Genomic DNA, 17434 nt, shown 5'->3' with positions numbered 1-17434 from the left:
ATGTTCTTCCATTTGTTTGTGTCCTCTTTCATTTCACTGAACAGTGGTTTGTAGTTCTCCTTGAAGAGGTCGTTTACATCCCTTGTAAGTTGGATTCCTAGGTATTTTATTCTCATTGAAGTTATTGTGAATGAGAGTTCATTTGTGATTTGGCTCTCTGTTTGTCTGTTACTGGTGTATAAGAATGCTTGTGATTTTTGCACATTAATTTTATATCCTGAGACTTTGCTGAAGTTGCTTATCAGCTTAAGGAGATTTTGGGCTGAGATGATGGGGTTTTCTAAATATATAATCATGTCATCTGCAAACAGGGACAATTTGACTTCTTCTTTTCCTAACTGAATACCCTTTATTTCTTTCTCTTGCCTTGTTGCTGTAGCCAGAACTTCCAACAGTATGTTGAATAGGAGTGGTGAGAGAGGGCATCCCTGTCTTGTGCCAGTTTTTAAAGGGAATGCTTCCAGTTTTTGCCCTTTCAGTATAATATTGGCTGTGGGTTTGTCATAAATAGCTCTGATTATTTTGAGATGTGTTCCATCAATACCGAATTTATTGAGAGTTTTTAGCATGAAGGGCTGTTGCATTTTGTCAAAGGCCTTTTCTGCATCTATTGAGATAATCATGTGGTTTTTGTCTTTGGTTCTGTTTATATGCTGAATTACGTTTATTGATTTGCATATGTTGAACCAGCTTTGCATCCCAGGGATGAATCCCACTTGATCATGGTGGATAAGCTTTTTGATGTGCTGCTGGATTCAGTTTGCCACTATTTTATTGAGGATTTTTGCATTGAGGTTCATCAGAGATATTGCTCTAAAATTCTCTTTTTTTGTTGTGTCTCTGCCAGGCTTTGGTATCAGGATGATGTTGGCCTCGTAAAATCAGTTAGGGAGGATTCCCTCTTTTTCTATTGGTTGGAATAGTTTCAGAAGGAATGGTACCAGCTCCTTCTTGTACCTCTGATAGAATTCAGCTGTGAATCCTTGTGGACCTGGACTTTTTTTGGTTGGTGGGCCATTAATTATTGCCTCAATTTCAGAGCCTGCTATTGGTCTATTCAGGGATTCAACTTCTTCCTGGTTTAGTCTTGGGAGAGTGTAAGTGTCCAGGAAATTATCCATTTCTTCTAGGTTTTCTAGTTTATTTGCATAGAGGTGTTTATAGTATTCTCTGATGGTAGTTTATATTTCTGTGGGGTCGGTGGTGATATCCCCTTTATCATTTTTTATTGTGTCTATTTGATTCTTCTCTCTTTTCTCCTTTATTAGTCTTGCTAGCAGTCTATCAATTTTGCTGATCTTTTCAAAAAACCAGCTCCTGGATTCATTGATTTTTTGGAGGGTTTTTTGTGTCTCTATCTCCATCAGTTCTGCTGTGATCTTAGTTATTTCTAGCCTTCTGGTAGCTTTTGAATGTGTTTGCTCTTGCTTCTCTAGTTCTTTTAATTGTGATGTTAATTCACATTAAAGGACAGTTTTGTAGAATGAGACTTCAGTTTGTTAAATGATTAAATCAAGAACTTGTTTTGGCCTCATCAAAATGGAATTATTCCTATAATTCTCTCTAGCTAATGATAACATTCAAAACAAAGGCAAATTTTATATCTAAATAGTACATCCATATCCTCTAAAGCAGGGGGTCTCCAATCCATAGGCCATGGACTAGTTCCAATTCCTGGACTGTTAGGAACTGGGCTGCACAGTAGGAGTTAAGCAAGCAAAGCTTCTTCTGTATTCACAGCTACTCCCCATCTCTCACATAACCACCTGAGCTCGGGCTCTTGTCAGATGAGTGGCGACATTAGATTCTCATAGAAGTGCGAACCCTATTGTGAACTGCGCATGTGAGGGATCTAGGTTGCATGCTCCTTATGAGAATCTAATGCCTGATGCTCTGTCACTGTCTCCCATAACCCCCAGATGGGACTGTCTAGTTGCAGTAAAACAACCTCAGGGCTCCCACTGATTCTACATTATGGTGAGTTGTATAATTATTTAATTATATTTTACAATGTAATAATAATATAAAGTACACAACAAATAAAATGCACTTGAGTCATCCTGAAACCATCCCCACCAGGTCATTGTGGAAAAATTGCTTTTCACAAAACCAGTCCCTGGTGCCAAAAAGGTTGGGGACCACTGCTCTAAAGGGCAAAAGATGTAAGAGAAAAATGGTGGAAGACTTGAGTTAGATGGTAGTATAGCCATGTGCAGTTCAAAACAGTGGTCTGAAGTTGATCTCTCAATCATATTTCAAATGGCAATTTAGTTTCAGCAAAACATCACTCATCACATTAAGTAGATGTTATTAATTTGAATCTTATTGTTTTATTGGTTTTGTAGCTTGGCTCCTACATTATTTGCAGCTTATTTTTGGTTTCATAGCATATATAAACCTAACTCATTAAAATAATTGAACTATATTCCATAATATTACCCAAGTGTCTATTAATCCATATTAACAGACACTTGTGTTATGATGTGGTTTAGCTGTTTTGTTACCTCCATATCATATGTTGAAATGCTATCCCCAATATTGGAGATGGGGCCTAATGGGAGATGTTTGAGTCATGGAGGCTGATTACTCATGAATAGCTTGGTGCCCTCCTACCCATAATGAGTGAGTTCTCACTCTGAGTTGACGTTGCCTCCCCACTGTCTCTTGCTCCTCATTTCACTTTATGACATGCTTTCTCCCTCTTCTGCCTGGAGTGGAAGCTTTCTGAGGCCCTTACCAGTAGCAGATAGATGCTGGTGCCCTGCTTCCTGTACAGCCTGCAGAACCATGAACCAAAACAAATTTATTTTCTTTGTAAATTACTCACCCTCAGGTATTCCTTTATGGCAACGTAAATGGACTAATAAAGGTTATTTTTAATCTTTAGACATTAAAACAGTGCCATAGTGAAAGTCTTTAAATATGCATGCTTGTGCCCTGGTCAGATACACATGAAGGAAAAGTTTCTTGAGGCTTAATTTCTGGGTCTAAAGATTTATTTCTTTTAAATATCAATAGATATTGACAACTTCCCTATTAAAAGGTTGCATTAATTTACACTCCCATCTAAGACAGTTTCTATTTAGTTATATCTTTACTAACATTTGATATCTTCAAACTCTTTAATTTCACTAATTTGTTATGTAAAAATGGCATCTCATTGTTAACTTATTATGTGATACTTTATACTTGAGGATGCATATAATATTCATTTTCATTTCTGTTTTCTGGGAAGTGACTTGTTATTTCTTTTGTTTGTTTTTTTAAAAATTAGGCTGTTTAGCTTTCTTTTACTGCTTTGAAAAACCCTTGAATAACATGAAAAAAATAGCTCTTTGATTTTGCCTTGGAAGTAAGTTGTTTAGTATTTTTCCAGTTGACTTTCTGCATGTATTTTTGCATCACATGTGTATTTTATAATTTAAGCAAATCAAGAAGTCTTTACCCTTCTGATTTTTTTTTTGTTAATATTTGAAAGGCTTCTGTTTTTAAAAGTTAGGCTGTTTAAAAACCGCCCATTTTTTTCTTCTGAGATTTTCCTAGCTTACTTACATATATGGCTTCATTTACCTCTTTATACATCTAAAATTTATTTTGATGTAATAAGTAAGATAGGAATCCACCTTAGATGTTTTCCTAAAATGCTCTCTTAGTACCATTTATGGAAAAATGTCCCAGTGATTTTAAATGTGTTTTATACAAGATACTAAACTTCTGCTGGATTCAGTGTATGTTTGTTTCCTGTAGTCTGTTCCTTTTCTGACTTTATATTTCCATACAAATACCATGCAATCTTAATTATCTTCTTTGTTGTTGTTGTTGTTATTTGTTTGATTATCAGATGCAGAGGAATGAGTGAATAATATTCCTCAGTATATGATACATTGCTGTGCATTCAAAGTCATTTCAAAGCCCCTCTCTTGTTATTTATTTATTTACTGTTTTTTTTTTTTTTTTTTTTTGCTTAATTTATACCCAAATTGATTCCCGCTGACCCTGTAACCATTCTAAGGTATGCAATACTTTTATTTTGTTTTTGAAAAATGACATTTTTGTGCCTGTATTCTTAATTTACATAAATGATATTTTGCTATATGCCTCTTTGTTTCTCACTTTTCCACCTACCTCTGTCTTTAAAAAGATCATTCAAGTTCCATGTGTGTATGTAATCTCTTTCTAACTGCTGTGGGATCTTCTTTGGCATACATCTGTCACACTTTCATTCATCTTCTCTCCCGGTGAGTAAAGTAATATCCAAATTACACAACACCTCCGCAACACAAACAACAGAACACCAAACATTTCAGGAGTGTACACATATATCTGCAACCAATTTTTGGGGTTCTATGTTTAACAATAGTGACTATAACAGAATAAGCAAGTATAAGGTGACCAAGTAATTGCCAGATTCCTTCCCGGGGGGGCTGCACTTCTCTACATCTTTCCCAACTGTAAATGAGTGTTATATTCTACTTTTTTATCAATACTTTACAGTATTTGACTTCTGAATATCTGCATGCCTATTAGATATGTCTTTGTTGCTCTAATTTGCATACCTTTGATTACTAATGAATTTGAGTATTGCTTCATATTCTTGTAGCTCAATGAAGTTACTTTTTATTAAATACCCTTTTTATTACCTCTGCTCTTTTTTTCTTTTGGAGATTTCTTCTTTTGTTGGTTTTTAGAAGTTTATTGTGAATTCCTGATATTAGATTTTTATTTCTTTTTCGTTTTAAACAGTGCAAATATCTCATCGATTCTCTCATCTATCTTTTAGTTTTGTCTATGATGTCCTTCATTGAAGATAAATACCAGGTTTTTATGAAACCAAATTTATCAAAATTTTTATTATGGTTTGTGGTTTAGAAGCTCCTCACTCTAGGTCAGAAAGATGTTCTATGTTTTATTCAATTGTGCCATTGTTCTCTTGTAACTTTTAGACATTTAATTCATTTAGAGTTTACCTTCTATCATGTTAGGTAAGAGTCCAGCTTTATTTTTATCTATGTAGTAAACCCACTTTACTAACGTTACTTAATAAACTATTTTCCCTTCTCTGATGATTTTTGGACTTAACTTCATTGTACATTCGATTTCCACATGGGTCTATCTATGAGGCCTTCATTCTCTTGTATTTGTTTATTAGTCTTTTATTTTTTGCAACAGTGCCACCCGGCTTTTATTTTTGTGGCTCAATGACTTATCTTCAGTATCTGGTAGAAAATCCTACACCACTCTTCTTAATATTGTTAGTAACTAATTGTGGATTGTTATTTCTCCACATAAAATTGAAAGTAAATATATTGAGCTACTAAAAAAAAAAATCCAACTGGAATTGTAATTGATATTGTACTAAGTTAATAGGTCAATTTGGGGAGAAATAATATATGTACAATATTACATCATCTGATCCAAGAGAGGAAATATCTCTTTATTACTCAAATTACCTTCTATGTTCTTTACTACAACTATTTTTTCCCAAGGAGGTTTTGCGTATTTTGGGGGGTATTTATCATATATATATATATGTATATATTTGTTCTGGGGTACATGTGCAGAATGTGCAGTTTTGTTACATATGTATACATGTGCCATGGTGGTTTGCTGTACCCATCAGCCTGTCACCTACATTAGGTATTTCTTCTAATGCTATCCCTCCCCTTGCCCCCCAACCCCAAACAGACCCTGGTGTGTGATGTTCCCCTTCCTGTGTCCATGTGTTCTCATTGATCGCAGGAACATGGATGAAGCTGGAACCCATTATTCTCAGCAAACTAACACAAGAACAGAAAACCAAACACTGCAGGTTTTGTGTATTCTTAAATGGTTTCTACATACTTTGTATTTTTTGTTGCTGTTGTGAATTGTACCCTATTTTAAACATGATATTTTCTAACTGGTCATTGCTAGTAGAGAAATTTGCTATTTTTTTTAATTGAGTTCCTATCTAGGAAACTTACAAATCTTTCTTATTACTTCTAACATTTTCTCACGTATGTTTTTTGTTTTTCTTTCTTCTAGTTTGATAATCATATGATTGTATGTAATACAGTTTGTTTATTCTCTTCTTCTTAAATCTTTTTCTTTTTTCATGATGTTTTTATTTTTTTATTTTATTTATTTATTTATTTATTTTTATTATACTTTAAGTTCTAGGGTACATGTGCATAACGTGCAGGTTTGTTACATATGCATACTCGTGCCATGTTGGTGGGCTGCACCCATCAACTCGTCAGCACCCATCAATTCATCATTTACATCAGGTATAACTCACAATGCAATCCCTCCCCCCTCCCCCCTCCCCATGATAGGCCCGGTGTGTGATGTTCCCCTTCCCATGTCCAAGTGATCTCATTGTTCAGTTCCCACCTATGAGTGAGAACATGCAGTGTTTGGTTTTCTCTTCTTGTGATAGTTTGCTAAGAATGATGGTTTCCAGCTGCATCCATGTCCCTACAAAGGACGCAAACTCATCCTTTTTTATGGCTGCATAGTATTGCATGGTGTATATGTGCCACATTTTCTTAATCCAGTCTGTCACAGATGGACATTTGGGTTGATTCCAAGTCTTTGCTATTGTGAATAGTGCCGCAATAAACATACATGTGCATGTGTCTTAATAGCAGCATGATTTATAATCCTTTGGGTATATACCCAGTAATGGGATGGCTAGGTCATATGGTACATCTAGTTCTAGATCCTTGAGGAATTGCCATACTGTTTTCCATAATGGTTGAACTAGTTTACAATCCCACCAACAGTGTAAAAGTGTTCCTATTTCTCCACATCCTCTCCAGCACCTGTTGTTTCCTGACTTTTTAATGATTGCCATTCTAACTGGTGTGAGATGGTATCTCATTGTGGTTTTGATTTGCATTTCTCTGATGGCGAGTGATGATGAGCATTTTTTCATGTGTCTGTTGGCTGTATGAATGTCTTCTTTTGAGAAACATCTGTTCATATCCTTTGCCCACTTTTTGAAGGGGTTGTTTGTCTTTTCTTGTATATTTGTTTGAGCTCTTTGTAGATTCTGGATATTAGCCCTTTGTCAGATGAGTAGATTGCAAAAATTTTCTCCCATTCTGTAGGTTGCCTGTTCACTTTGTGATTTGTTTTAAGCGACCCCCAGAGCAAAGCCAGAGAAAAGGCAAGTAGGCAAGGCAAAAAAAAACTTTATTTACAAGCCAATGTGAGGGAGGGGTGAGGTTCACCGGCCTTTGTTGGTGGAGGCCAACGAAGTCGCTCCGGCGTTCTCAGGGGAGGTTCCTGGGTCCCGCATATGAAGAGGGGCTGAGGAAGTTCACTCCGGCGTTCTCGGACGAGGTTCCTGGGTCCCGCGTACGAGAAGGGGCTGAGGAAGTTCGCTCCGGCGTTCTCGGACGAGGTTCCTGGGTCCCGCGTACAGGGAGGGGCCGAGGAAGTTCGCTCCGCGCGCCCGCCGGGAGCGGCTTTTATGTCCTGGGCCCGGGAGTGGGAGGGCAGTGGGCGGGACATAGGCGGGTCAGGGGCGGGGTGGTAGGTGTGGCTAGGCGGGTTCCGGTTCTTCTCCATTGGAGGTCGGGTTGCACCTGCGCAGTCGACCCGTGTCTTTCCCGGGCGCGGGAAAGTTGACGGTGAAGAACCCGGAACTGCGCCATCTTGCCTCCACTCGTCCAAACAGTCCAACCTTTTATTGATAATAGTGATAGGGGGTGGCGTGGTCTGTCTGGCTACTTCCTGCTGTTAAGGGACGTCGTTAAGGTTGGGGTCTATGGTTGGCATTTGGATGTACGGATGAAGAAGCATCTGGTTGAAGGTGACGCGCGTGATCTCTTGAACTTTGGCTCGGAGAAATTTGATTAAAACAGGGGCGAGACATAAGACAAAACAGAGGATTAGTATGGGAATTAGGAACGGGAGCATCTGCTGTATTACGGGCAGCAGCCATACCGGTGGTCCGGGGGTGAAGGGGGTATTGTAGGTTTTTAATTCTGCTTTAATCCTGTTTAGGGTTTGGATGTTAGTGTCTACTAGGGCTGACTCGTTTACGTAATAGCAGCATTCTTCTCCTAAGAAGAGACATGTTCCTCCTTTTTCGGCAGTAAGTAAATCTAATGCTCACCTATTTTGTGCTGCTACCTGGGCCACTAAGGTAATTTGACACTGCAGAGAGGCCAGGCTTTCAGCTGAAGCCTCTATGGCCTCTCAGATTTGAGCTGCTAGAGATTGGGTAGACTGTACCGAGTGGGCAAGTGCCCCAGTTCCAAGCCCTGACGCCACTAAGGAGGCGGCCAGGGAGACTCCGATGACTAGGGGAAGGAAGACAGCCCGTTTTTGGAGATCATTAGGAGGAGGGTTAAATTGTATGACGAGTTCAGCTACTTCTGCTTTGCTATATAAGGTTAAACTAGGTACTAGGGACACTGGGACACAAAGGGATTGACCAATGGATGTGTGATTAAGGACCTTGAAGAGGATTTTGTTGCACCAGAAATAACCTCCGATGGAAGCCGTGTGGGTCTTAGCGGGTGGCTGGGTATAGTTACACCAGGAGGTGTTTGGGGTAGAGTAGCAGAAAGGAAGGATTGGACTTTCTGGGCTTTGGTATAGTGGGACTTGGAGTAAGAACGGTTTTTGGGAGGTGCCTATGGAGTTAGTTGTAGCCTTGAAAGCAGTAGGTAAAGGGACTGCCACTAAAGGGGCTCTTTCAAGGGCCGCACAGAGGAAACAGTGGGAGAAATTTGTTAGGTTGGCTGCCCGTGTTAGGTTTAACCCTTGACGGACTAGTTTTAACCATGAGAAGGGGTCCTTATTGGAGGAGTGTAATTGATCTTGTAAGGCCTGTTCTTGTGCTTGTATGGCTAAGGTTAAATTCTGTAGGGTTTGTATGTTTTGAGGAAGGGATTTTTGCTGGACAAGTGTTCTTTTTATCAGGAGAGTAACCATGGGATATGAACTAAGGATTGTGTAGCCTGTGTAGAGCCCACCTTTGACTCCATCTGCCCATCGGGGGTCCCATTGGTCTTTGATATTTAATTGGTGTTGAAGGGGGGTTTGTTGATTCGCAATGGTGAAGAAAGCAGTGGGTTTCGTCTGTCTCAAGGTTGCATAATGGATCTTACAATAAATATAAGGGCATCCTAGGTTCTTTTGTTTCCAGTAAGTCTTACAATTGTAATGTGTCTGATCGTGCAGGAAGCAGAGAGCCTTAGCTCCGGCCACACTGCAACATGATAGGGTGAAATTTATAGTAAGATGGGGTTGACAGCCTGAAGGGGGGCAGTCAGCAGTGCCTTGTAGCTGTGAGTGCTGTTCATTTTTGTGTGACCAAGTTTCAACTATAGAGAATCTCCATATGAAAGTTGGGTTAGTAATAGAGATTGAAATGCAAGAAAAAGATAGTAATATAAGTATGAAATAGTACTTCATCTTCAGTGTAATCACAGGGTACACCTTGTCACTGAAGATGTTCTATAAAGGTAAGCGGGAGAACCACTGTGATGGGCCATTATCTGGAGGCAAGTAGGGATCTGGGGTAAGATATTGGAATTCTGTTATGTTTATATAGAGTATGGCGAGAAATCGGGATAAGAGCAAGGGGTCAGGGAACATGCGGTGGTTGGGAGAGTTTGGTGAATTTGAGACGGGTAGGGGTAAGTCTAGTAGATGTCCACTGATTGTCTTCTGTGGGGACCTTTTTTAATTGTGATATATGGACCCAGTGCGTGTGTCCTAGAAGTTTGGCTGCTGTGTATGTGGATAGCAGGACAGTATAGGGGCCTTTCCACCTAGGCTGAAGATCTTTGGCTTGGATATCTTTTAAGTATACTTGGTCTCCTGGGCTGAGAGAGAGATGTGGGCTATAGGTGTCTGTTGGAGAGGGAGTGTGCTAGTTCTGCATGTTGTCTCAGGAGTTGTCTCAAGAGGGTGAGGTATGGGAGATAAGTTGCCAGCGGGGAAGAAAGGGTGGGTAACTGCTGGAGGGTGAGGGGCCGGCCGTAAACTAATTCAAATGGACTGAGGCCTGTTGGACTCCGTGGGGCTGCTCGCAGCCGGGTTAGGGCCAGGGGAAGGAGAGTTACCCACGATTGTCGAGTCTCAAGGGAGAGTTTGGTGAGTTGCTGCTTAATGAGCCCGTTGGCCTTCTCTACTTTACCAGAAGACTGAGGTCTATAAGGGATGTGGAGTTTCCAGGTGATGTGTAGGAGGGCTGCCACCTGTTGGACTACCTTGGAGATGAATGCTGGGCCGTTGTCAGACTGAAGAGTGAGCAGGAGGCCAAACCTAGGAATAATGTGTTCAGTGAGTATGGAGGCAACTATATTGGTGGTTTTTCCTGTAGTAGGATAGGCTTCTATCCATCCTGAAAAAGTATCAACGAGGGTTAAGAGATATTTGAATTTTTTATGCCTTGGCATGTGGGTAAAGTCAATTTGCCAATCTTCACCTGGTTGGTGCCCTCTGAGTTGATGGCTCGGATGGGGGTTGCGCAATGTGCCTTGAGGGTTTGACTTGAGACATGTGGAACACTGTCGGTTGATTATAATTAGGTGTTTCATGAGTGTGGGGCAGTGAATGAGGGGGGCTTAGGAGGTTATATAAAGCTTTGGGTCCTATGTGTAGGGAATTATGTATGTCTTTTAGAATGGTGTGGAGTTGAGTTTCAGGAATAACTAATTTATTATTGAGGTAAATCCAATTGTCTGCAGCTAGTTTGGCTGTTGAATCTTGTAATAGTTTGGTCTTTTCCTCGTGGGTATAAGTAGGGGTATATTGAGGAGAGAGAAAACAAATAGAGGGAAGCGTGGGAGTGGAGAATCCGGCTACCGACTTGGCAGTGGTGTCGGCAAAGTTATTGCCAGCTGCCACCGAGTTAGATGGGGTCTGATGACCTTTACAGTGTATGATGGCTGCTCTGGAAGGCGCTGATAAAGCGTCTAGCAGTTTGAGTATCTGTTTTTTGTTGACTATAGGGATACCACTGGTGGTTAGGAACCCTCTCTCTTTCCAGATGACAGAGTGGGTGTGTGCAATCAAGAAGGCATACTTGGAGTCTGTGTATATGTTTACCATTTTTCCTCTGGATAGGAGGAGAGCCCTAGTTAGTATGATAAGTTCTGCCTGCTGTGATGTTGTTCCTTGTGGTAAAGGCTTAGCTTCTAGGACAGCAGAAGATGTAACTACCACGTATCCTGCCTGTCTGTTTCCTAGAGAATTTATAAAAGAACTGCCATCTACAAATAGGGTTAACTGTGAGCCTTCCAATGGCTGGTCATGTAAATGTAAGTGACTAGGTGGTTGGGCCTCTAAAAGTTCTGGACAGGAGTGTTCAGTACTAGGTTGCTTGAGAGGGTCAGGAAGTAGGGTTGCTGGATTCAGAGAAGAACAGACTCCTAGGGCAATGGTGGCATCTTCTATGAATAAGAGGTGAAAGAGTTGGAGTCTGGACGGGGTTAGATGGCTAATACTTCTGTGGGCAATAAGATCTTGAAGGCGGTGAGTAGAGAAGACTGTTAGGTTACCACCCCTAATGAGTTTCTTTGCTTCTTGGGTTAGACAGGCTGCTGCTGCCAGGGCCCGAAGACAGGGCTGCCACCCTTGTACAGTGGGGTCTAATTGTTTAGATAGATATGCCATGGGGCAGTAGGTGGTGCCTATAGATTGGGCTAAAAGACCCACTGCAACTTTTTGTCTTTCATCTGTGAAAAGCTGGAAGGGGCGTTGGAAGTCTGGGAGTGAGAGAGTAGGATGTGAGAGAAGGCAGTTTTTCAGGTGAGTGAAATGTTTATAGATTAACTTTGGGTTAGACAAAGGTCCTTGGGGAGTCTCCTTGACAGCTGCATATAGAGGCTTAGCCAAGATTCCGAAATTAGGAATCCAGTGTCTGAAAAATCCTACTAGGCCTAGGAAGGATTGAATTTCCTTAGCGTCTTGAGGAGGAGAAAGATTTTGTATTAGAGTTAAGCGGTCTGTAGTAAGTGAGCGCATCGTAGGAGTGATCTCAATACCTAAATATATGACACATTGTTGTGCAAGTTGAGCTTTGTGTTTGGATATTCGGTAACCTTTGGATCCTAGATGATTAAGGAGGATCGCAGTGTCTAAAAGAGAGTCCTGTCCCGTGGGACTACAGAGTAAAAGGTCATCTACATATTGGAGAATTTTACTATTGGTAACAGGACAGGAGGCTAAGTCTTTTGCTAGGGCCTGCCCAAAGAAATGGGGCCTGTCTCGGAACCCTTGGGGAAGCACTGTCCATGTCAGTTGGGTGGAGGTATGGTTGTCTGGGTCTTCCCATGTAGAAGCAAAAAGAAACTGACAATCTGGGTGCAGAGGAATAGTGAAAAATGCATCTTTTAGATCCAGTACAGTAAAGTGTGTTGTATTAGGTGGAATGAGAAAAAGAAGAGTATAGGGGTTGGGAACTACCGGATGGGTGGGACAAACAGCTTCGTTGATAAGACAAAGATCCTGCACTAACCGAAAAGTTCCATCTGCCTTCTTTACAGGTAGGATTGGGGTGTTACAGGGAGAATGAATGGGGATGAGGATGTGTTGGCTGAGTAACCTAGTAATGATTGGTTTTAGTCCTTGTAAGTGCTGTGGAGAGAGAGAGAACTGTGGGCAAGTTGGAAACTGAGATGGTTTCTTAAGTTTTGTAAGTATTGGTGGATGATGATCCGCCATGACAGGAGTGGAGGTGTCCCACACTTGGGGGTCGATAGGAATGGGGAAATCGGGGAAAGGGTTAGTAGGATGGTTGGAGTCATTTGAGTTAGTCAATACTAGAAGCAGATGGTGGGTAGGGTGGGGGGCGCTAGTAGGGATGGAGATACAGGCTTTCAGTTGACTTAAAACATCTTGGCCCAGTAGCGGAGTGGGGCATGAGGGGATAATGAGGAACGAGTGTGCAAAATAGTTGTTGGCCAGGCAGCAATTAAGGGGTGGGGTTTTTCGAGGGCTGGACGGGGAGCCATTGACTCCTACAACAGAAATATTGGAGGGAAGGCTAGGCCCTTCAAAAGATGGCAAAACAGAGTAGGTAGCCCCACTTTGATTAAAAAATTAATTGTCTTACCCGCTACCAGGAGAGTTACCCGCGGCTTGGCGAGGGTGATGGGGGTCCCCGAGTCCCAGCACTTTCAGTCGTCATCCAGATGTAAGAGCTGGAAGGAGCTCCCAGGGTCCTGAGAAGGGACATCACGTTGAGGCGCCATGCCTGTTCTCAGGGTGGGGCAGTCAGACTTCCAGTGCCCTTCTTCATGGCATGCTGGACAAGGAGTTGTTGGCAGACGAGGGTTAGGACACTTTTTAGCCCAGTATCCAGCTACTCCGCACTTGTAGCACGGCCGCACTGGCTCAGATGGTTGCGGACTCTGGGGACATCTATTAGCCCAATGCCCTGGGTTACTGCATTTATAGCAAGCCCCTTTTATTGTCTTTGAGTCTCCAGGGGTTTTGCTCTCCAGTTTTGGGTTACAGCTAGGCTGCAAAGCAGCAACTAAGGCTTGAGTCTGGAGCTGTACCTTCTGCTTTAGGCGGGCCTGTCGTTGGGCCTCAGCCATTTCCTCCATTGAATTATAGACCTTGAAGGCCGACTTGACTAGGTCTTGAATAGGAGTTTGAGGTCCATCATCTGCCTTCTGGAGTTTTTTCCGAATATCCGAGGCAGATTGTGAAATAAAATATGATGCTAGAATAGTGGCCCCGGCTGGGGAAGCTGGGTCTAACCAAGTGTATTGAATTAAAGCCTCAGTTAGCCTGTTTAAAAATGTGGCTGGGTTCTCATCTGGACCTTGAATAATTTCTTTTAGTTTATTAAAATTTACTACCTTATTTGAGGCTGCCTGCATACCAGCCAGAAGACATTGAGTCATCATATCTCGTCTTCGGCGGCCTGGCTGGCCTACTTGATAGTTCCAGTCTGGGTCTATAGAGGGGACTGCTTGTTCCCCTAGTGGGAACGCAGGGTCTGTTAAGTGTAATTGGTTGGCATGCTGCCTGGCGGCAACTAGGATGCACTCTTGCTCCTCAGGGTTTAGAGTAGAGGTAAGAATAACCTGGAGATCATGCCAGGTTAAATCGTAGGCCTGGCAAAGGTATCTAAATTCTTTGGTATAAATTGTAGGGTTGGCAGAAAAATCTCCTAGGTGTCTTTCAATCTTTGAAAGATCTGCTAATGAAAAGGGAACATGAACTCTAACTACGCCCTCTGCTCCGGCCACCTCACGCAAGGGTGCTAAGACCGCAGGGGGGTTGGATAGGGTGGGAGTAGGAGCGGGGGCAGTTAGGCAATCTTTAGAGCAGGTATGGGCAGAGATAGGCGAACTAAGATGACCAGGCGGAAGTGCCGATGGGTCGGAGGGAAGTGTAGCCTCAACAATGGTGGGAGGGGCTGAGGAGGGAGGCGGAACAACCGCCAGAGCGGGAGGGGGAGGTGGAGCCTAAAGAGGAGGTGGGGCCGAAGCAGGAGGGGGAGGTGGGGTATACGGCGGGAGTGGAAGGGAGGGAGGGGAAGTAAGGTCTTCGGGCAACTCAGACAGGAAAGATGACTCCTCTTTTTTGGACTTTGTTAGGCCTGCGCCCCTAGCCAACATGACTTGAGCCAAGGAACACCGGCCACACAGGTCCGGACGAGAACTCAAGGCCCAAAATCCTTGTATATAATTATTTTCGGACCACTTGCCTAAGCGTTGACAAAAACTACTGAGGTCGGTTAAAATGTTACAGTCTAGAGTGCCCGCAGGCGGCCATTGAGACTGATTGTCTAAATTATATTGTGGCCACGCCACAGTGGAGAGGAACACCAGTCACTTTCACCTGAGATCTTGTTCTAATTGCAAAGTTTTGAGGTTTTTTAGAAGACACCCTAAAGGGGAGTCTCTAGGTAATTTGGCTTGGGGGTTTCCCATTGCCTTCCTCTCGCCAATAGGCGGAAATGGAAACCAAACTCTACCTGGCTACAAAGCGTCCTTTGGAGCCACCAGAGACCGGTGAGAGGCTCCTGGAGCCGGAGTGGAGATTACCTCCAGGCAGACGTCTCCGTCCTGGACGGGTCTCCCACGGAATGGAATGGAGATTACCTCCAGGCGGACATCTCCGTCCTGGACGGGTCTCCCATGGAACGGAATGGAGTTCCTTTGGGCAGACATCTCTGCCTTTGGGAACTTCCCTGGGTCACCTGGTGACTGGAAAAAAAAGCCTTGGGCCTGCGCAGGACTTCTGGCCAAGGAATATGAGAGAGAGGCAAAAGGTACTCACCCCTAGGAGACTTGGAGGTGGGGAAAGCGATGTCCAGGTCCTGGTCTGTCTGGGGTGTGGAAGGAGGAGGCTCCTCGGACCTTGGGGGGCCCTGAGGAGGGGGTCTCCTCCCGGGTTTCGGCACCAGCTGATTTGTTTTAATGCGACCCCCAGAGCAAATGCCAGAGAAAAGGCAAGTAGGCAAGGCAAAAAAAAACTTTATTTACAAGCCAATGTGAGGGAGGGGCGAGGTTCACCAGCCTCCGGTGGTGGAGGCCGACGAAGTCGCTCCGGCGTTCTCAGGCGAAATTCCTGGGTCCCGAGCACGAGGAGGGGCCGAGGAAGCTCGCTCCCGCATTCTCGGACGAGGTTCCTGGGTCCCGCGCACGAGCAGGGACGGAGGAAGTTCACTCCGGCGTTCTCGGATGAGGTTCCTGGGTCCCGCCTACAAGGAGGGGCCGAGGAAGTTCGCTCCGGTGTTCTCGGGCAAGGTTCCTGGGTCCCGCGTATGAGGAGGGGCCGAGGAAGTTCGCTCTGGCGTTCTCGGGCGGGGTTCCTGGGTCCTGCGAACTAGGAGGGGCCGAGGAAGTGTGCTCCACGCTCCCAGCGGGAGCGGCTTTTATGTCCTGGGCCCCGGAGTGGGAGGGCAGTGGGCGGGACATAGGCGGGTCAGGGGCGGGGCGGTAGGCGTGGCTAGGCGGGTTCCAGTTCTTCTCCATCGGAGGTCGGGTTGCGCCTGCACAGTCGACCCGTGTCCTTCCCGGGCATGGGAAAGTTGACGGTGAAGAACGCGGAACTGCGCCATCTTGCCTCCGCTCGTCCAAACACTTTGATGGTAGATTCTTTTGCTGTACAAAAGCTCTTTAGTTTAATTAGATCCCATTTGTCAATTTTGGCTTTTGCTGCCATTGCTTTTGGTGTTTTAGACATGAAGTCCTTGCCCATGCATATGTCCTGAATGGTACTACCTAGGTATTCTTCTAGGGTTTTTATGGTATTAGGTCTAACATTTAAGTCTCTAATCCATCTTGAATTAATTTTCGTATAAGGAGTAAGGAAAGGATCCAGTTTCAGCTTTCTACTTATGGCTAGCCAATTTTCCCAGCACCATTTATTAAATAGGGAATCCTTTCCCCATTTCTTGTTTTTGTCAGGTAAGTCAAAGATCAGATGGCTGTAGATGGGTGGTATTATTTCTGAGGACTCTGTTCTGTTCCATTGGTCTATATCTCTGTTTTGGTACCAGTACCATGCTGTTTTGGTTGCTGTAGACTTGTAGTATAGTTTGAAGTCAGGTAGCATGACGCCTCCAGCTTTGTTCTTTTGACTTACAATTGTCTTGGAAATGCGGGCTCTTTTTTGGTTCCATATGAACTTTAAAGCAGTTTTTTCCAATTCTGTGAAGAAACTCATCGGTAGCTTGATGGGGATGGCATTGAATCTATAAATAACCTTGGGCAGTATGGCCATTTTCATGATATTGATTCTTCCTACCCATGAGCATGGTATGTTCTTCCATTTGTTTGTGTCCTCTTTGATTTCACTGAGCAGTGGTTTGTAGTTCTCCTTGAAGAGGTCCTTTACATCCCTTGTAAGTTGGATTCCTAGGTATTTTATTCTCTTTGAAGCAATTGTGAATGGAAGTTCATTCCTGATTTGGCTCTCTGCTTGTCTGTTACTGGTGTATAAGAATGCTTGTGATTTTTGCACATTAATTTTATATCCTGAGACTTTGCTGAAGTTTCTTATCAGCTTAAGGAGATTTTGGGCTGAGACAATGGGGTTTTCTAAATATACAATTATGTCATCTGCAAACAGGGACAATTTGACTTCTTCTTTTCCTAACTGAATACCCTTGATTTCTTTCTCTTGCCTGATTGCCCTAGCCAGAACTTCCAACACTATGTTGAATAGGAGTGGTGAGAGGGGGCATCCCTGTCTGGTGCCAGTTTTCAAAGGGAATTTTTCCAGTTTTTGCCCATTCAGTATGATACTAGCTGTGGATTTGTCATAAATAGCTTTTATTATTTTGAGGTACGTTCCAACAATACCGAATTTATTGAGCGTTTTTAGCATGAAGGGCTGTTGAATTTTGTCAGAAGCCTTTTCTGCATCTATTGAGATAATCATGTGGTTCTTGTCTTTGGTTCTGTTTATATGCTGGATTACGTTTATTGATTTGCGAATGTTGAACCAGCCTTGCATCCCAGGG

Source organism: Rhinopithecus roxellana, chromosome 15 (genome assembly GCF_007565055.1).
Source record: "Rhinopithecus roxellana isolate Shanxi Qingling chromosome 15, ASM756505v1, whole genome shotgun sequence".
NCBI classification, from domain to species: domain Eukaryota; kingdom Metazoa; phylum Chordata; class Mammalia; order Primates; family Cercopithecidae; genus Rhinopithecus; species Rhinopithecus roxellana.
The sequence above is the reverse complement of the archived record's forward strand: the minus strand, read 5'-3'. Positions refer to the sequence as shown.